Here is a 21,757-nt window from a genome sequence, read left to right as displayed (position 1 = left end):
CTTGATAAAGGTGGTAACTATAAGGAGAACCCACCGAAACGTGTCGACGCACAGAGTGGTATAATTCAAGTCTCCAACACCAGAGTTGATATGCTGATGTCATAGCAATAGAATAGTGGTGTTATCACTACGGAGCCAGAATATACAAACTGTATTCAACAATTGCATGTTGTACCTGTTCTGTCTTTTCTTCTAAATTGTGCAGATCGCAATTGTTTGTATTGTTTTAACCGTGTTTTAAGACTAGGGATCTAGATTAGTGAAATTTACTCCTGTGTTTTTAAGTTATTCAAAATAAATGAATTTTTAACTACTTATATGTTTCTATTGTATGTACTTATGATATTGTGAGGCTTGGTATCGTAACCTTCACTTAGCATTGTCTCAAGGGAAACTTCTATACTTTTGGTCTCCATGCATACGTCCATTCGGATTGGGTCATAGCTGGGCTGGTGAGATGGTCCTGTCTGCCACGCCTGTGGCCTGGTCGCCAAGAGTCAAGGCCCAACAGGCGGGGGCAGCAGGGGGCCAACACCAGTGGGGCACCGCACCACCGGGGAAGCATCAAAAAGTAATACTCACTGCGTTCCGTGTCCGTGGTCGTATGCTGCGGCGAGGGCCCGCCCCGGGTGTGCGCCAGTCTGCAATCCAGCAGGGATATCTGCTCGGCTCGAAATCTAAATTGCACTGGTCGGATGCACCCTGTCAGAGACCAATGCCACCTGTCAATTGATCAAATCCGCCGTCTGCGGTGTAACATCCGGCTGCTCCATGGATTGCTGAGAGTCAGGTAGCCCGTAGATAGCATCGTCATCACTCGGGAAAGCCTGGGGGCTCGTTTCCAGGGCGGGTTTCGATGCTAGGGAGCTGCTAATTTCTGTTACTTTGCGGAGAGCGTCCTGTTGCTCAAGGAGAACAAGTTCTGTGGATGAGGAGTGGTCTGTTGACCCCTGTGACAGGTGGGTTGGTGGTGTCTTGTGCCTGCGGCAGTCCGCGAGCGCGTGCCGTTGTGACGGACCCTGGTGCCCGTCTGGGTGCTGTATCCACGCCGTTGTCCAGCCAAGCCTCAGTTTCCTCCGGGCTGGTAAAGAAGTGCGTTTTATCCTGTGCCACCACCCTTAGTTTGGCTGGGAAGAGGAGGGAGTATTTGAGGCCGGCGTGGCGCAGCCGTTGCTTCACAGTGAGGAAGGAGTGTCTCTGCACTGTACCTGGACTGTGTAGTCAGGAAAGAACATTCCTTTAGTGTTGTCTATCTGGACGTCCCCAAGCTTCCTGGTTTCGCGCAGGATTGAGTCCCGGTCGCGGTAATTCAAAATCTGGAGGAGCAGTGGTCCAGGGTTGGATCCCGTGGGGAGAGGTCTTGTCGGCTCTCGGTGCGCGCGTTCCACCACGAAGTGTGGAGACAGGGCACCTTCTGGCAGCAGTGCTCTCAGCCAGTCCTCCACGTGCTGCGTAGGGTCCTTCCCCTCCCATCGTTCCGGCACACCTACCACTCGGACGTTGTTTCTCCGCGCCCGTCCTTCTGCATCCTCGGCGCGGTCTTCTAAGAATTCCACCCTGTTCAGGAGATCCCGTACGTGCTTGTCCGTCTGGCTGACTCGGGGATCCAGATCTGTCATTGCGCCTTCCAGAGACATTGTGCGTTCCGCCAGCTTCTTGTGGTCAGCTCGGAGATGGGTGAGGTCGATCGCCACACTGTCTATTTTGGTCTCTAGTGAGGTGTGGGTCAGCTGGAGCGATTCTTCCAGTCGTTCCATGGTGGCCAGCACAGTGTCCAGTTTCGCCGCCACCTGGTCCGCGTCCGCCTGTTTCGACAGCTTGTCCATTTTCCCCTTTAGTTGCGCACCTCCGGTGCCAGTTCTTGTCTTTACTCCCCCAGACATGGGCAGGATGATGGGTAAGGCAGCCTGTGGTGTTAGCCAGAGCCCCCACGGTAGAGGCCGCTTCAGTTGGCGGTCCAAGCAGCGCAGGTCCAGGGGTGTAGCAGTTCTGGGGGGTCTCCAGGGTGGTTGGCGCTCCTGTCGTGGCCACCTCGCCCTGCTTCCAAACACAGATGGGCACAGCCGCTGTGGAGGCGTCGTCAGTGGTATTGTAGTCGTATCCGTGGGTCAGGAGCAGCCACTTAGCGTGGGCACACAGCGTGCAAATGGTCGTCGCGCTGTGTGGGGTGTTCATCTGCGCTTCCATGCGTGACGTCTTCCGTTCGCTGGGCCCCCCGTCCAGGCACCTGGGTAGTTGTCAGGGTGCTCCGTGGCACAGGGCCGCCAGCTTGGTGTGTTGTGAGGGTCCCCAGGCGGCTTAGGGGGGGTGGGGGGAAGGCAAAAGGGCAGCCTGCTCCAGTGTCCAGGGCCAAAGGTGGGCCGCAACGTCTCAGTTGTGTTGCCCCGCAGTTGTCACAGTGTGGGTTGGCGCCGTGGTCTGTCCCTGCCAATGTGTGTTCCCGCTTCGTTTGGCAACGCAGCGTCCTGCTCGCTAGTGTATCGTGCCTCCCTCAGTCATGGCACTCCACGTGCATCCAGTGCAATCCTGCGCCCCGGTTCTCTCCCGGGCGTGGGGCGGTCGGCGGCGTGGGGCGTTAAAGCGCCGATGTCCGCCAGTGGATGCTAGGTTCCCCAAGGCTCAAGCGTGCTCATCCAGGGTTAATTGCGGGTCTTCAGGGGGGCCTCCCGTGGTCACGCCTGCCGGCGAGGCGGCACGCGATGCGGTGGTGTCTCCTCCGAGGGGCTTAGGGTCTTTAGGAGCAAGGGGTGGCGTCCGGCCGCTTCTCTCGCAACTCACCATTGGTTGCGTGTCTGTGGGTGCGCCGGTCGGTGCATGCCAGGGGGGTGGCCGCTGTAGTATGTCCCCGTCTACTCGGGGCCCCAACCCGATCAGCGATGTGGAGCCACGCTCACCGTGGGGTGGCGTCTCCCCCAGCCACAGCTCGCCTCAGCCGCCACTGATGGCGTCGTGGTTCGGGGCTCCTCTCCGTGTTTTGGCTGGCAGGATGTGCGGGGCGCCGAGGCCAGCAGTGAACAGTGCTCCGAGGGCGCGGGCCCGTCCACCCAGGTCCGGGTCCACAACCGCAGGGGGACCCCAGCGTCTCCCGGTGCAGGCCCCACCTCCAGACCCAGCACCACGGTGCGATCCCTGGCCTCACGCAGTCGCGTCTGCCGACCACCCGGCGCGCGGCTCGGCCAGGAGAGCCCAGGGGGGTCCGGAGCGGCCAGGAGTGTTCGATCCTCCTCAAAGTTGGTGGACAGGTGAGGAGCTGTGTCAGGGCGCTCCGCCTGCAGTTTATGCCGGATACTAGGAACTGTGGCGGATGTTTGGCCTGTGGAAGGGGAGCTCAAGCCGGAGCTCTACCCTTTTGCTTCCTTCGCCATTGCGTGCCAAGCCATGCCCCCATCGATAGGTGGTGCTTCCATGCGGAGATCTCATGACTTAAATTTGCTGATGGGGAAACCAAATTGTAGTTTATTTTCATAAGCCTTGTGCCTATTTCTTTGCCAATTCAGTGTGAGAATGAATAGTCCGTTTGCATTTGTATAAAGTTACAGAGTCATGGAGAAAGTTTGCCTACTGGACTAAATTGCAGTTTTCTGAAAATGCCAAGGTCTCAAAATCCTTCTTTAGAGCCAAGGAACATATTTAGAGAGAGATTCTGTAAATCCTTGAGGAAGCAGTCTCCTTGAATGTTGAGATTCGCTGAATGAGAACCCAAAACGAAACTGAAACTGTTAATGAATGGGCATGGAAAGGAAGGCTGAACATAGCTGCCACAGTGAGCCACAAGACATTTGCGGGGGTACAAGTAAGGATGGTAGCTGGTTTGGAGACCAGAGGGAAACTAGGGATAACCTCATTTAATAGCACTCAAATCTTGGATGAACCTGTACGCATTGGTCTTTCCCCTCTTTTTGATGGGGCGAATTGAGAGTTACATCTGCTAACAATTGGTGCCAAAACACATTAAGTAGATATGCATTGATGAGTCTGATTCTTGCTTCAGTGCGAGAATGGATAGTCCGTTTGCATTTGTATAAAGATACAGAGTCATGGAGAAAGTTTGCCTACTGGACTAAATTGTAGTTTTCTGAAAATACCAAGGTCTCAAAATCCTTATTTAGAGCCAAGGAACATATTCAGAGAGAGATTCTGTAAATCCTTGAGGAAGCAGTCTCCTTGAATGTTGAGATTCGCTGAATGAGAACCCAAAGCGAAACTGAAACTGTTAATGAATGGGCATGGAAAGGAAGGCTGAACATATCTGCCACAGTGAGCCACAAGACATTTACGGGGGTACAAGTAAGGATGGTAGCTGGTTTGGAGACCAGAGGGAAACTAGGGATAACCTCATTTAATAGCACTCAAATCTTGGATGAACCTGTACGCATTGGTCTTTCCCCTCTTTTTGATGGGGCGAATTGAGAGTTACATCTGCTAACAATTGGTGCCAAAACACATTAAGTAGATATGCATTGATGAGTCTAATTCTTGCTTCAGGTTTTATAGGATACTGGGCCAGATGTAGGAGCCTAAATACCGGTTGGTAACGGCCGATTTCGGCCGTTACCGACCGGTATTTAAGAATTGGCATGTAGGGGGCCTAAATTTTACAGAATCGGTAAATTTACCGATTCGGTAAATTTACAGATTCTGTAAAATACCGAATCAGTATTTTTACCGATTCGGTAATTCCAAATGTAGGTGGGACTCTTCAGAGTCCCAAAGGCCTTTCAGATATGGTATTTTACCACCCAATTCAATTGGGTGGTAAAATACCGAATCCAGGTGTGCATGCACATGTGTGCATGCACACCTATGCCATGTGACAGACAGACATGACATGCCCACATGGCACACATGCCTGTATTTGGGGTGCAAGAGGGTGTCAAAGTGACACCCCCTGCACCCTTGCAGAATTCGGTATTTACCGATTCGGTAATTACCGAATCGGTATTTCCCATTGATTCCTATGGGCTTCACAGCCCATAGGAATCAATAGGAAATACCGATTCGGTATTTACCGAATCGGTAAATACCGAATATTTACGATTCGGTATTTCAACATCTGGAAATACCTACATCTTCCCCCTTCATATTTACCGATTCATAAATACCGAATCGGTAAAATTCGGTACTTATGAATCGGTAAATAACATTTACCTACATCTAGCCCACTGTGGGATACTGTGGAGGATACTGAGGCAACTATTTCTTAGGCTTTAGTTTTCATCTTTTCTGGTTCAGTCCATGCACCCTACATCATTAGTCCCTGTGGACTGCAACGTGGTGGGGTCCCTGATCAAGTAATTCTGACAATTCTCCGGACATTTCAGACAGAAAAATAGCATTTAAATGTATTTCATTTAACTGGACCTGACCACGGGTTCCTTGCTCTACAGCACATGCAGTGCTTTAAATGGGAAAAAACAAGTGCAGGTACTCATTAAAGTGAACTAGAGGTGTGGCAGGTGGGCGGGGCTATGGGCGGGGCTAAGGCCAAGATGTGATGATGCATAATAACTTCTATACCAGTTGCAGCACATATCAAAACACAACGGAAATGCATTTATGTTAACCCTTTCCGTGCTGATGACGGAACCGCTCCGTCATCAGCCGCGGTGGCGCTGTGCTGATGACGGAGCAGTTCCGTCATGGCCCGCCCGACACGCCTGCGCGGCGCTGATTTCGCGCCTGCGCGCACGTTTTGTTAAGCGGGCGGGGCCATGACGGAACCGCTCCGTCATGAGCACAGCTCAACCGCGGCTGGTGACAGAGCGGTTCCGTCACCAGAATGGGCGTGCCGCGCGGCCCCCCGCCCCCTTAGCGCTGCGGAATAGCCGCCGCAGCGATGAGGTTAACAAAACAGTTTACATCATTACATAAAATGAAACCCAAATAGCATAACATGTTAAAAATGTGCTATTTTTGTAATATTTGAAACTTCTTAATGTCATACCGTTATTATTTGATGTTTGGCACAATGCTGTATATTCTCAAGCGTGCACATTCACAAAGAAACAAGCAGACATGTACACAAAAGCTGCTGAGCTAAGGACTACAGAAGCGCCTTGGCTGTCAGAGGCAGGTTCTTCTAGGGACAGCCCATCACCAGCAGCCAATTAGCTTACTTTTCTTGAGTACTGGGACTCTGCTAGGCAGTAGCGAAGGTCCGGTATTAACAGTGATACAAATAAGAAGTGCCAGTACTCAGTTCCTGTGAATCCACGGCGTGGGCCTTTTCGTCACCACTGACCTGCCGACAGCTGCCTGCAACCTCTGAGCGCTGCTAACCCCCGCCGCCGCAACTCCATCGCGGCCGCTGAGTGGGGTTAGGTGCTGTTGGGACTACATCGCCCAGCACCCCGAGCGCCAGGGGCGACGCCGGCCAGGACCCACTTCCTGCCTCATGGGGCTAAAAGCTGAGTACTTCCTCCGGTGGAGCGGGGGAGGAATCCACGGCGTGGGCCTTTTCGCCACCACTGACCTGCCGACAGCTGCCTGCAACCTCTGAGCGCTGCTAACCCCCGCCGCCGCAACTCCATCGCGGCCGCTGAGTGGGGTTAGGTGCTGTTGGGACTACATCTCCCAGCACCCCGATCGCCAGGGGCAACGCCGGCCAGGACCCACTTCCTGCCTCACGGGGCTAAAAGCTGAGTACTTCCTCCCGCGTCGCGGGACGCGCGCGGGTGTCGGCGGCGGAGTCCGGGCAGAGGGCGGGCCATCTGTGGCCGTCCGGGGACGACAGGGGACGGGACGGGCTTCCCCCTTAAGACGTCGATATGGGTAAGCGCAAGAACTTGTGTAATGGGTCCCTGCACTCTCAGAAGGCAAAAATCCCACGTAAGGCTGACACAATCATTTCATATCTGATATCAGCCGTAGGGGTCATCACGAAAGAGATTGCCCATGCGGAAAAAGAACTGGGAATTACAACAACTGCTCTACAGCTGTCTGACCCTGTATTAATAGAGGATACACAAGGCAATGGTTTAACACCACCTGATATCCAGCATGGCAAACTCTCTGTAACTTTGCCTGAAGGAGACCCAGGAGAAACTTCTAATACAGGGGTGACTGGAAGTGGGCTGGGTATTCCATCGGTACAGGTAGCAACATACGCTCCACCTACCAAACAGGTTAATGGGGCCAAACAACCAAAAAAGTGTATCAAAAAGACTAAACACTTAGCCAATATAACTGAGTCGATGGAAGAGGACTTGGTAGCCAGACTCAGCAATAAAATTGAAGGGCTCATAAATCTTCACCTGGAACCAATACTCACTAATATAGCCAAGGATATCGTTGATGTCCTTAATACATGTGTGTCAGGGCTGTTAAAGAAATGTAACCATATTGAATCTTTTATGCAGGAGCAGCGGGACCTTTTAAAAAGTAAACTAGCAGTGACACTTCAGCCCGAGGGGAGTTCTACTGTAGCCATCGCCAGTGATGCTCCAAGGGAAAATCGCTGTTTATCATCAGGCACAAGGGAGGAAAAAGGGACAGCACGTGAAAAGTCTACAAGGGTATGCCCATCAGATAAAAATGCCATTAAAGACGGATCTATACCCAGCGTAGCTAGTAAGATAGATGCTTTAGCACCCAATACAGCTCTAGGGACAACACCGTGTAGTATCAAGCTACACCTCCCGCCCCAAGCCGTTCCCCTGGTAGCTGTGTTAGTGGGTGTCCCGCCTTTGCAAATTAACGTGAGTGAGAGCCCAAGGGATCTCTTAGAAAGAACTAAAGAATGGTGCCAACAGTATTGCAGCGGGGATGAGGACATTGCATTAGACATAATCACTGCGAGAAGAGTGGGCTGGGTTGGACCTAGGAAGAAAACCGTAAAAGGGGATTGTGTAGTGATTAATTTCAAAACACGTTTTGTGGCGGATCGGCTTTTTTGGGATGGGTCTGACTTATTACACCCGGGCATCAGACCTCTCCCCCTTGGCTATTTCTACCCACCCCCTCACTACAGATTAAGGAGGCCCCAACTAGTTGTGGCCCGCCCTGTGAGTGGGGTAAAAGCACCTAAAACACACACCCCAATGGCTACTCAGCCTGATCCAAGAGAGAGGACACTGCTGGGGAGGGCACCTCCAGTATGGGGACATCTAACCCCCTGGGTTGCACCCTGACCAATCGTTTTGCACCACTCTCGAACCTCTCTGAGAACGACTGACTAAACAAGCAGTGCCCACCGATAACTGATCCCGTGACACTGCATCCCATATGCAAAATGATAAGCTGGAATATAGCTGGTTTAAGGGCCAAAATGGGGGATCAGATATGGAGGGAATATATCTCTGAATTTGACATCATATCCCTACAAGAAACCTGGGACCTCCATAATTCCTTCTCATTGGATGGTTTCTGTCATTTTTATATTCCCGCTAGGCAAAGTATTGCAGGTAGAGCTAAGGGTGGACTATTGTCATTGTTCTCTTTGGAGCTCAAAGGCTCTCTTAAGCAGTTAGACACAGGTAGTCAGAACTGCCTAGCGGTAGAACTCTCTGTGTCTGACACAAACAAGTTATTATTTTTAAACTTTTATAACGCTGTGGAAACAGAAAACAACCTTGATCTATTAGACCAATTTGTCTATAGCTAGAGCAGGAAGTCATATTCTTTTGAGATTCTGTTTATGGGGGACCTAAACATCCACCCTTGTGTGAACCAATGTGGGAGCAAGGATTACGAGGGGCCACAGTTCTCTGCGCCATCCCACTTTGAACACACAAAAGAGGGGGAGAACCTGGAATTATTCCTTGCTAACTGGAACCTCTATGAATCATGTTGTGGGATGGGAGAGTCCAGGAACCCCACGTTTAAGGGAAAGGACAGGGGTACAATCATTGATTATGTTTTTGTTACATCTTATTTGTTATGTTCTGTCTTAAAATATTGTGTGGAGGTCTCGACCTTTAGTGACCACAACCCTGTGTTAATGGATTTGGTAACAGGGGGATCTTTGTCTTTTAGAAATCCACAACTTAGGGTACAAAGTGATCTTGCCTTAAAAGATCAAGGCAGAAGATTGAAGTGGACGTAAGTGGTACCTGACACTTTCATAGCGGACTTGTTGGTATCGACAAGGGCAGAGATAACTATATGTTTAGACAATGAGGCAATTGGTCCCGACATTGTAAATGCTTATAATGTTATCTGCTCATATGTAAATGATAATCTAACCATCAAAGGAAAGCCCAAAACTGGGTATGGAGAGAGGTGGTTTGACAAAAGATGCTCAAACGCGCACGCTGCACTTCTCAAAGCCCTTAAAGTTACCCCCAGGGACAAGGGATTAGTAACCAAGCATAGATTGGCATACAAGCCAGCGATAACTGATAGGAAGCGGGAATTAAGGGACGAAGCTTGGCACAAACTATTGTCACCCGAAGTTTTGAGAGACAGCTGCAAATTCTGGGCTACAGTAAATAAACCTCTCTTTGCAAATACAGACAATGCGTCTTTGGATTGCAATATTACGGATGAGGTCTGGATTGCACATTTTGAAGAGATTTATAGCTTGCCTTCCAAATGCCCAAACGCTGAGGCCCATCTACCCGAAAACACCTTGCCACTATTGAAATTTGAAACCTCAGAGGTTGCAAAAGCCATTGAGGAAATGTCCAAAAACAAGGCGCCAGGACCGGACGGGGTCCCCGCCAATTTGTTTAAAGTTGCCCCTGGTATGTGGTCAAAAATTTTAGCAAACCTTTTTAACTCCATTAGCCAAGACAGTATTCCTTCATCATGGTTAACCTCAACTATCATTCCGGTCTATAAAAAAGGTTCTAGGCAGGATCCCTCCTGCTATAGACCAATCTCCTTGATTGACTCTTCTGTAAAGGTCTTAGGTCGGGTGGTCCTGCACAGACTGAGTGAATGGTTGAGGGAGAAAGGGGTCCTGTCTAATGTGCAATATGGTTTTAGGTCAAATAGAGGTACCATTGACCAATGTTTAAACTTGCATCTTTTAGTTAGCAAGTATACGGTGGCCAAGGAAGGCAACCTATATATGGGCTTCATGGACTTATCCTCGGCGTTTGACCTAGTTAATAGGTCAAAGCTTTGGATAAGGCTCCTTGAGTTAGGTCTTGATCCTCCATTAGTACATTTCTTGGCAAACCTACACACGAATCTCTCCGCAAAAATTAGAGTAACAACTGAGGGGCGTTGCACTAGGCCATTTAGATCTGAAAGAGGGGTAAGACAGGGGTGCATTTTGGCACCCCTGTTGTTTACCCTCTACATAAACGCCCTTGAGACAGAACTGGGGGAGGTTTCCCTGGATATTCCGCATATGGGGGAACAGGTTATACCAGTTCTCCTATACGCGGATGACGCTGTACTCATGGCTCGTACCGGGGTGGGCCTCCAAAAACTGTTGAATGCCTTTGGTACCTTCATGGGCAACCTTGACCTCAAGGTAAACGCAAAAAAGTCCCAGGTCTTAATTGCAGGGAGGGGTAAAAATAAGGGGAAATTAAAAAGCTTTTATTGTAATAATGAAGTAGTATGTAGGGTCTCCTCGTTTCCCTATCTTGGGGTAGTATTCGACGAAAAGGGCACATGGCGCCCTCAAAACACAAGCCGTAGTGTGGCTTTTAGTAGGAGTGTTTCGGGCCTCATGGGGTTTGCCAAAAAACTGGGAGGCAGGCCAGTTTAAGCCATTATTAAGGTTTATAAAGCAAAGTGTTTGGCTGTGGCCTCATATGGATCCCAAATATGTGGCCATTCCCGACTAATAAAATCCAACTGGTGGAAAATAAATTCTTAAGAGGGCTCCTCTCAGTCCCCCAGTCAACCCCCACTTTTACCACGCACACTGAAGTGGGGATCGGATACGTCTCAGACCAAATTAAAATAGCACCCCTATTATACTGGTTAAAAATCTGGCTTAACGAGGAAATTACCTTAAACCACACTATTATCAAAGATTGTTTACATCTGGAGATGGTTGCTAATATTGCCTGGTTGACCTATATCAAAAAGGGTTTCCAGAAGATAGGCCGTCCAGCCCTGTTTTACTCCCCCGAGACAATAACCAAAAAAGACATCGCCCTAACAAAAAACGCTCTAATGGATCTCCTAACACTAGAACGGGAGGAGATCGAGCTGAGAAAACCTCTTGTAAGAGCTAATTATGGGCTGGTTAGCTGCTCAGGCCCTGAACCATACCTATCTGTGGTAAATAACCGGTACCATAGATACCTCCTGACAAGATTTCGCCTAAATTTGATTCATTACACCCTGGGCTCTTACCGCACTTGGTGTACTCCGGATAAAGCAGACCCTTGTTCCTGTGATTATTTTTCATCACAAAACACACTACATTTTGTAATGTTCTGTACATATTATGAACAGTGCAGAAGGAAATACTTGTTACCACTCTTGAAGAAGGCAGGCTTTGTCCAGGTTAGACCAGCTTTAGTATACTTAATGCAACTGGGTAGCCCTTACATTATGTTCTCTGTAGCTAGTTTTTTGACGGCAGCCATTCGTGTAAGGAAAAACAATACTAGCTTACCGCAGATTCAAAGTTGCTTTGAGTAATATACTTTGCAAAATTATGTAATATACTTGCGTACTAAGGTTTGCAGTCTTAAAGGATTTTAAAGGTACCAATCTTATGGTGTTATAAAATTTTCCAAAATGTACTGTATTTTTTAATAATGACAATGAATTGTTTTAACTTTATTGGTTATTTCTGTAAATGTGTTTTTTTTCTTTTTTGTGCTATTTAAAATGATTGTACCATTTCTTTTATGATATTAATTTTATCGAATAAAGAATTTTTGACTGACTGACTGACTGAGTACAAGCCCCTTTAAAGCACTGCCTCTGCCCTTTCCCCTATGGCCAGGCTCTTCCTGTCTCTTGCTGGTTTGGTATCTTTACATCTACACCTCTTCTCCGTTCTTGATTCACCTCTCATTTCTACCCAGCCTCCAACCTTCTCTCCCTGGTTCTGCCCCTCTTACTGCCACCTCTAGCTTACTTTCTCCACAAGTCTCTTACATTTTGTCACTGTTTTTTCCTCCACTTGCCTCATCTTCTCTCTCCTCCATGATGTACCCATACCCTACATTTGGAATTGTCACCTGGCCAGTAATGTGTTGACCTATATTTAATTATTTGTGTTGATAGAGCACACTAACTGTTGAGGCCTGTAGTTTTAAATGAAGACTTGCACAAAAAAAACTTGCTAAATCAGGATTGATATTGTTTCCAGTAAATAAAAGCATAAATCATTTTTTCACTTCAAAAGTACAAAACTATTTCCAAGCTGTGAAAGTTTGTGTGTATGTGTGACTGTGTGCATGTGTGCATGTGTGTGTGCGTGTGCACGTGTATGTGAGTGTGTGCGTGCATGCTCCGTCGCGCCCTGTAAATTCTGTAAGGCAGCTTTTTGAACTAAATTTCAGGCTAATAGTTAGTTCATCTCCCTTTATCAGACTGCTTCCCGGCAATAAAAGAGGTGATTCGATTGTAATTGCATGTGGTTCATCAATATCTAAACCCATTACCTCAAGAAAAACAGCAGATTTTTTACTTTACACGAATTTGTGTTAAAATACAATTCCTAAGGACCCATTTCGAAACTGAACAAATATCTGATATTTGTGTCTGACAAAAAGTGACAAATCTAACTTCAGCTGTCACCTCACATTTTTTACATTCCCCCCTCCCCCTTCCTGGTATGTTAATGTCGTTTTCCCCCAACCAGATCCAGTTCCTGGGGTGCTGCAGCATTCCCTGCTATTCATTGCTCTTTGGCCAGGCTACTTTCACACCCATGGATCCCTCGCTGCTATGTAAATGCAGCGATTAGTGTTGATGGGGCACACAAAGGAAAGCATCTCCTGTGCTGAAAAAAACAGACATAAGAAACCCGGCTGCCACTCGCCACTCGCTTTCTATGCCAGTGCAATACCTCAAATGGACTGGATTATTGCCCCTGGACATTTCACGCACCTGACTGAAAGGGGGGACGAGGTGGGGGCTTGCATCAGAATGGGTGCTGAACGCCTAATCAACAGTGCAGGGCCTGCCTAGACCAGGCGTCTCCAACCAGTAGCTCGGGAGCTACTGGTAGCTCACCAGCACCTTCAAAGTAGCTCAGAGGTGAAGCCAACCCAATCTGATCTCAGGAATTCTGTGTATATTAAAGAAGGCAGCACTGCTCGTTTCATTACCCGTAAGAGTTGCAGACAACCAAACCAATGGCAGGACCTCTTGATAACACTCAAACACACACACACTGTTGGCCTATCAATCAATCAGGGATTTATAGAGTGCACTACTCACCCGTGAGGGTCTCAAAGCGCGGGGGGGCCTTTGGGCAGCTCCAGTCATTCGAAAAGCCAGGTCTGAGGCTCTTCCTGAATGCTTTCAGTGTGGGGCTTCGTCTGATGCTGAGAAGCAGTTTGTACCAGGGGGGTGCAGGTGATTTCGGCCAAGGCCTGGTCAGCAGAGCTTAGGTTTCTCTTGGAGGCGTAGAAGAAGATTCTTTTGTTGAGGTATTGGGGTCTGGTTTTGTAGGTGTGTGTGAGCAGCTTGAAGGTCACACTTTTTTCGAAGGGGGGCCAGTGGAGGTCCGATAGGTGCTGGGTGATGTGGTCTTGTCGTGGGATGCTGAGGACGAGTCTGGCTGTGGCGTTCTGAACGTCTGGAGTTTGTGGAGCAGAGTTTTGTTGATTCTGGCATAGAGGGCATTCCGGTAGTCCAGCCTGCTGGTGATGAGTGCACGGGTGACTGTCTTCCTGGATTCGTGTGGGATCCATTTGAAGGTCTTGCAAAGTATGCGGAGGGTGTTGAACCATGTGTAGGATACGGTGTTGGCCTATGGGTCTGTCACAAGAACCATCTTTATCTACTTTAAATCTACCTAAGAAGGAGATTGTCCATGTTATGCCCTGCTCTATCAGTCACACCGTGTGTGATATCAAAGAATAATGGGAGCAGTAACAGGGCTGATCGCCCAAAGTGTGTGACTGCAAGAACTAGACTAGAGTGAAAATGTGTAAGCTGGGAGCATGATCAACCAAAGAGCTGAGAAAAAGAGGATGCATCCAGGGCAGAGAACATTAGAAGCATCATATTCATTTTTGTGTGGGTTTGTGACATTGTGTCTTTCCCTAATAAACCGTGTTGGTTCCTTAAAGCTACTCCTAGTGTCAAGGGCTGCCTAATATGTATGCTGGTCCCCATCATAAGAGTATTATCTCTGACGCAATTGTGCTCGTTCATGGTATAATTGTGCCATTGCCATAATATTACATACGTGACTGTTTTGGGCATACAAGTCTAGTAATTACATACTTACTGCCATCACTGACCTATTAAGAGCATGACTGGCTTGCTTTTAGCCATTCCTGACAGAGTGGCAACCGCTTCTCCCATAATGTCCATAACTGATGTATGTTGGGCATCCAGCTGTGGCACAGTGGTAGCCCCGGTTTAATGGTGGGCATTATTCGCATAACCGATGCATTAATATTGTTATTGTGAGCATGCATGGCCTATGATTCCAATTCCTGGGTATTTGAAGCAGAATGTGTCCATCCCTGGCATTTTTTACATCGCGGTACTCAATAAAAACAAAAAGCTGATGTTTAGGTACTGTTTTCTAACAATGAAAACGAATTTGATTTTTAAAGAAAATTATGCTTTTTCTGAAAAAGGTTTTTCTTTTGGAAATTTGAGTTTGATTGCTGGAAAGAGGTTTTGATAGAAAAATTTGTATTTTTACAAACTAATATGCTAATGAAGACAACATATTACAATTCTAAAACACATTTAAAGTTGTTAGCTGAATGATAATTCAATTTGAGTTGGGGAGACTTACTGTTGTGGTGGTACCCTTTGTGGCACACAGCATGTGATGATTTTAATTTTACTTGATTATAAGCATTCAATATTGATAAACGTTTTCCTAGCATTCTGCTTATAACTTCATCTGGAATGTTTGGGTGGTGACTCCTGATAAATCTCTTAGGGTGGTCATAGTGTAATGTTAATACATATCAGCATTTTACAGTGATAAAATATGCTATTAGCTCGGCAGGAATTTCCTTGAGCAGAATTAGCTCACTACAGAAAAGGTTGGAGACCACTGGCCTAGACCCTGCCCTGTTAATCACAGCGTGATACAAGCCCTCCCCAACCCCTGCAGTGTGGGGGAATTCTAATATGTGCTACTGTACGTTGGCAGCGTCCCTGCAAAAGTTGTCTTCCGAGGCTCAGTGCGGCTGGGAGATGCAGAGTGGTATTTGTCTGGCATTCGAGGGGATAGCAAACCTTAGCCTGTCATGCCATCAATCAGGGTACCGGTAATGTCCCATACTAAAGAAAAGTGCTGGTACTGACAGCTGGAAAATTAGGAAGTGGCGGTACTCAGTACCGGTGAGTACCAGCCCATTTAAAGCACTGAGCACATGGAAGTAGATTACGTTGGTTGGACAGAAAAAGTGCAATTCAATTTATACAAAATATCCCAACTCAGTAGATTAACCACGGAGGAAGGGCTGAGGACAACATGCTTGTCTGGGATGGGGCCAAGAGATACAGAGAAGGGACAGGAAATGTGGTGTGGAACTCGTTGATTCGAAATGTTAACTGTCTGTGGACAACCCCGAGATCAGTAGTGAAGCGAATTTGAAAAGGTTTTCAGTGCAGAGCAACTTGCTCCAGCATCAATAAGGTCGTTTTTTTTCCATTTATCAGGCAATTGACATCAGCACTTATTTTATCTAAGGGAATCAGGGTACGGTTGCATTTCTCTGGCTTTCCTAGTATTCCGGATATGAATTTGTGTTATCAGTTTAAATTCTGGTGGGTTATCAGAACGAGGCACAGTTTAAACAACTGGAGGACAATCTCTTGTCCACTGTCCCTGTTGCCCCTAAACACAACATGACCTTCCCGCTCTCAGTTCTTCATTGCCTCTCTAGTTTCCCCTCCAAGCTCATCCTTCCCCCTCCTTGTTACCATCTTGGAAGAGCTCCCCTGCTCCTCCCCATTCTGTTGCCTAGTCTGTAATTTTATAGACCTCTGTTTAAATTCTGCAGATTGTTTCTTGCATTCGTGTGGCGCAACACAGTAGTTTGTGACCATTACTAGCTTTGCCAGCTTTTTAGTTTGTCATACAATACAAATAGCCATCAGTTGATGTTGCACATTCCGTGACTATCCCTGCTCAAAGGAATAACCTACAGCTTTCTGGGTCATCTCTGAAAGATATCCGGGCATTGCTCGACAGCCAACACGTCCTTGAGCCTTTCTACATAGTTTGCTGGAGACTCTCTTTAATTCTGTTTGCACTTGGAGACCTTAGTCCTATCAGTATCACCTTTGTTCACCTCCACAACAACATTACCCCTTGCATCAGTTGCTGCTCTCATGGCCCTAATATTTCTGGGTGCCGTCTCGGCCATCCTTCTTTTTCAAGCATTATATCTCCTAATTCACTTGGCACAACTAGGTGCAGTAATTGATTTCCATTGCTCCAATTAAGTTTATACACATTTTGCATCTACTCACAGAACTGTGTAGGATTTTCTTGAAGGTTTGGAGTGCTGGGGAACTCTTACTTTCTCCTTAAATCCAAAGGGATCCAGGAGATGCGGACGGGAACTCTCTCTCCAGAGCCACTGTAGTCTTTTAATGGAGGAAGGGCGTTCGGCAAAGAGGATTTCACCTGAATGGCGAGACTGAGGGGAGGCTTCTTCCCTTGCACTTTGAATCCTACTCTTAGCTAGTCTCAGGTAATAGTGGGACTGCGCTTACGGGATCCCAAAGCCCAGGCAGTGGCATAACATAGACCCCCGCAGTGCGGGAGCCTGATTTCCAGGGGTCAGTACCTTGACCTGAGAGCTCTTGTCTGACTCTGGAGGGGGACCCTTGCGTGTACTTAGAAGGGGGGGCTTGAGGAATGTATGTCATTACATCGCATACCAATACCACACGTGCCATTACAACGTGGGTATTACTAAGCGATGTCAATGACAATGACATGCCATTACATCGCAAACTTTTACCAGAACTATGCCTTTACCACGCATGCCATTACAACGCAAAGGCATTCGTGATAAAGCTATACTTGTGGTTAACCTTTGAAAGGTATGTGACTCTACCCTACCCCTACACAACACCCCCAGTCCTCTCCCTACAATAAAACTACACTACCCTGCACGCCCCTGACACTACCCTAAAACACTATACTACACAAACACTACAACACTACCCTAAACCCTTAAACACTACACTACACAAAAACTACAACACTACCCTAAACCCTAAAACACTACACAAACACTACAACACTACCCAAAACACTACACTACCCTGCACACCCGACACTACCCTAAAACACTACACTACACAAACACTACAACACTACCCTAAACCCTAAAACACTACACTACACAAACACTACAACACTATCCTAAACTCTAAAACACTACACAAACACTACACTACCCTAAACCCTAAAACACTACACTACACAAACACTACACCACTACCCTAAACCCTAAAACACTACACTATACAAACACTACAACACTACCCTAAACCCTAAAACACTACACTACACAAACACTACAACACTACCCTAAAACACTACACAAACACTACACTACCCTAAACCCTAAAACACTACACTACACAAACACTACAACAGTACCCTAAACCCTAAAACCCCACACTACACAAACACTACAACACTACCCTAAACCCTAAATCACTACACAAACACTACAACACTACCCTAAACCCTAAAACACTACACAAAGACTACAACACTACCCTAAATCCTATAACACTACACTACACAAACACTACAACACTACCCTAAACCCTAAAACACTACACTACACAAACACTACAACACTACCCTGAAACCTAAAACACTACCCCGAGCACGACCCTGCCCCTACCCCCAGTCCGGACACTACACTGAAACACTACCCTGTATGACACCCCAACACTACCCTAAAGCTTAAAACACTACACTACACAAAACTACACAAATATTACAACACTACAACAAAAGTAACCCCACCCCAAGCGCAATCCCACTTACCTCACTCTCCTTGTGGATCCTCACTCCTGCGTTCGTGTGGTGGAGGATGACGTCAGTAGCCCCAGCTGTGTCATCCCTGTGCAACGGCTTGGTGTCCTCCATTAATGGCTGCAGCATTCTCAAACGGTGCCTTATTCCTGCCTGCTTACGTAATTGTGAGGAAACAGCCTCAATTTCCTCACATGTATAGCCATTACATCGCATGCGTTGTGAAAGCGCATGCGATGTAATGGTATGCGTAGTATTGGCTACGCGTTGTTACATCGCATGCATTGTAACGCATGCGATCTAATGGTATTGCGTGGTAAAATCTGCGTTGTAATTGCTGTTTGCCGGCTCGAGTATCGTTATGCCGCTGCGCCCAGATGGACTTAACAATCTCACTCTACCCACTTCTACAGTATTAGATTCTGAACTCATCTTGCTATTTGCCCACCTCCTCCCTGCAGTGTACTGTTAGTGCTTGCAGCGCTCACTTGCATGTTAAATCTTTGTGCTTCTTCTGCCGGCAGACCCACTGGCGCTGCCCCACTTCTGGGTGCATCATCAGTCGCTCAAGTAGATTTTTACTCGAGCTGCAGCTTTCTCATCACGACCGAACAGTTTCTCAACGCAAGCAGTCGCATGCGTACGCGACCTCTCGCAATGAGAAATCTGACCACCTGTGTTGAAAAATCTCACCTAGAGGTTGATTTTTCCATGCTTGCTCACGCCAACTTCATGTTGACGATCGCAAATGAGGAAAAATCTCGCCGGGAGGTGGATTTCCCTCGCTCGCCAAGTTGGCATTGACGAACACGAGCGAGGAAAAAACTCTGCTCCGTGGAGTTTTTCGGAACTCCGCAAGCTCCGCGGAGTGCGGAAAACTCCGCAAGTGGAGGGGAGTTCACTACCCAAACTTAATTCTAAGTGTGAATGTTCAAAGGAATGGACCAGCACTTCCCTGCCTGAGCAGTTGAAGCTTACAGTGCGAAGATGGCTGAAGTTTTCATCCACTTTATACAGTTTCCATAACCCAGTAAGTGAAGGATAGAACATACTATTAAACAGCAAATCCAGGTTGCCTCTAACAAGCAGGTGCCAGTTCTTCCTGTTGGATGAATGTGATAAGTCTTGAATATTCATTAGGGTACAGTAGAAAGCAGACCACTAACTTTGCGGTTTCTCGATTATCTGTGCCAATTTAAACATGATGCTATACTTATTTAAAAAGCCAGGCTAAATGCGCAATGTATAACACTGAAATACGAAATGGAAGTACATTTAAAAAGTGCAAGAATGCAATGGTATACTTTCCTTGTAGTAAATTAAGAAGATATAAAAAACGATTTCTCACATTTTATTACACAAGATATAAATTGAGTTTTCAATGCCTCGATAGTACTCATTTTATCGACCCTGAAACGAAGATAGGCTGGGTGGACCTGTGGGGAATGAAACCTGCGGTCACAAGGTTAAACGTAGCTTTCTTGAGTGGATGTGTTCACTCAGCCAGCAGACGTGGCATGCTTCCCATGGCCAGCTTTAAGATCCAATTTAAAGATGTAGCTTTGGCTAAAACACCCAGACACGAGAGCTTATGCAGTTCTGTGATCTGACCTGACCCAAGCCCCAACAAGATATCATTAGCTAATGTTACCTGAAATCTGCCGTGCAGTGCTAGATGCCATTTTAACGTGTATTTTGGTGGCAAAAGGTGCTAATGCTTTCTATTGTTTACCAATATATATGTCTTATTTTTAACAGAACTATTTACTTTACCGTTCGATAAAGTAATTTTCTTTTGTAGAACCAAGAACTAAATGGTTGCTAATTTTATTAGTTATTTGCTGTATCTTACTTTGATATGCTGTATCTGAGTTTCCAGACCCCCCCCCCCCTCCCCCCCCCCCTCCATCCACCTGCTGGAGTAGGTCTTTCTGCTACACTTTGCCACCCTGTTGGAACAGAAGTGTCCAAATGGAGTAACTTCCATGGGAGTGCACCAGTGTTGTGGTCCCAGCACATCAGTGGTAGATGTAACTATCCACAAAGGATGTTTCCCCCACCGAATATATGATTATACCACGATTTCAGTTACCACGCATGGCTTTACCACGCGAATTTTACCTCGCAAGTGGCTTTACCACGCTGGTATTTACAACGTAGCATTTTACTACGCGTTGCAACGTCTTACCTTCACGTCTTTCTCCACGAGCCCTTACTTCCATCCTCCTTTGAAACAAGCATCAAAACACGTATACCAAAATAAAAAAAGGACTGCTTTTTTGACGTACACGGCACGTCTTTGAGGGAGGCTCTTTCCTCTTTCTTTTAAATTTATGTTCGTTTTTTTGTTAAAGTAACCTGCTTGTTATTTTTGGGGGGGGAGACCCCCCCCAGCCCCCCTCCGAGCCCCCCCCCTCCCTCTGCCCCCCCATGCCCACGCAGATCGACTTGAAGGAATACCACGTCTCCCCCCTAGCCCGTGGTAAAGACGTCGTGGAAGGTACCCTGCGTGGAAGGCACCCTGCGTGGTAAGTGTCACGTGGTAAACGTGAGTAGTGGTAATGCCTTCGTGGTAAATGATGTTTCCCCCACCGACTAGGCTAGATTGAGTGACCAAAAGCTGCTCAGGCGAAAAATGTTTTCTTCGTCTCCTCATGCTAGCTTTCTAAAAGCCATCCATGTTCTCTTTCCTTTTCACTCTGATCGCTTTCTCTCTACCTCCTTCTCTTTCTCTCTTGAAGCCGCCCTATGACTGTTGCTTCCCACCAGCCTCCCGAAATTAATTGCATCCATGGCACCAGGAGTGGCCCTGGCTTTCCTAAGCAGCATCCAAGGGCCCCAGCCAACTGTGGAAATGCCCTGCAGAATAAAAGTCCTGTCCAGAGACCCCTGACTGCCTGGGTATTCCTCTGAGCTGGTCTCCACTGAATTGGAAAAATTGGAGGGTATATGTTTTTGAAGTAATGTGATAGTTTAAAAACACAAGCCTGAATGCATCATTCATCCTTTCATCAACCAGGAGTTTCACCAAGTGCACAAGGTTAAAACAAAGTCTAGTAATCGTTTAGGGTGAAAGGCTCTCCTACATGACAGCCCCAAGTTGACTGTGGATCTGATGTAGCAGTTGGCAGTACATAAAAATACTAATTCAGATTAGTCGAATACATAGTAAATCATCTGAGGAATCTCTGATGGTGGAAAGGCAGAATCTAACCTGGAGTACTATACCTATGTTGTCGTTAAATCAACAGGTAATCTACTCTGTGAAGCAACCAAGAGAGGATTTGCCATTTTCTTGCAAATCTGAGCATTTTGTGTTAAATGGCTAACACAAAAGTTACTTTGGAGCTCTGAAACAGTATTTTTGTATCTGAGCTAAAGAGGGTGTGCAATGGTATATTGATTGCTTTCAAATAATTGATGCTATGAACTGTCACTCAAGCTTAGTTTACTGTAATTTGTAATATTTGGGAGATGATTAAAGAGTTGATTCCCAAGCTCGAATGCAGGACTAGATTGGCTTTACAGCTTCACTTTTTAAATTAGATTCAACTATTTATCTTTGGCACATGTATGGCAGTGTTACATCATGAGATTAATTGAAGCACAAAATGTTCTGCATACAGATAACAAATATTCAGATGGCCTGGGGCCTACTTGGACACCTTGGCTTCTGCTGGTCATTGT

The sequence above is a fragment of the Lissotriton helveticus genome, chromosome 5_1 (genome assembly GCF_964261635.1).
Source record: "Lissotriton helveticus chromosome 5_1, aLisHel1.1, whole genome shotgun sequence".
Classification (NCBI taxonomy): domain Eukaryota; kingdom Metazoa; phylum Chordata; class Amphibia; order Caudata; family Salamandridae; genus Lissotriton; species Lissotriton helveticus.
Note: the sequence above shows the minus strand (reverse complement) of the source record.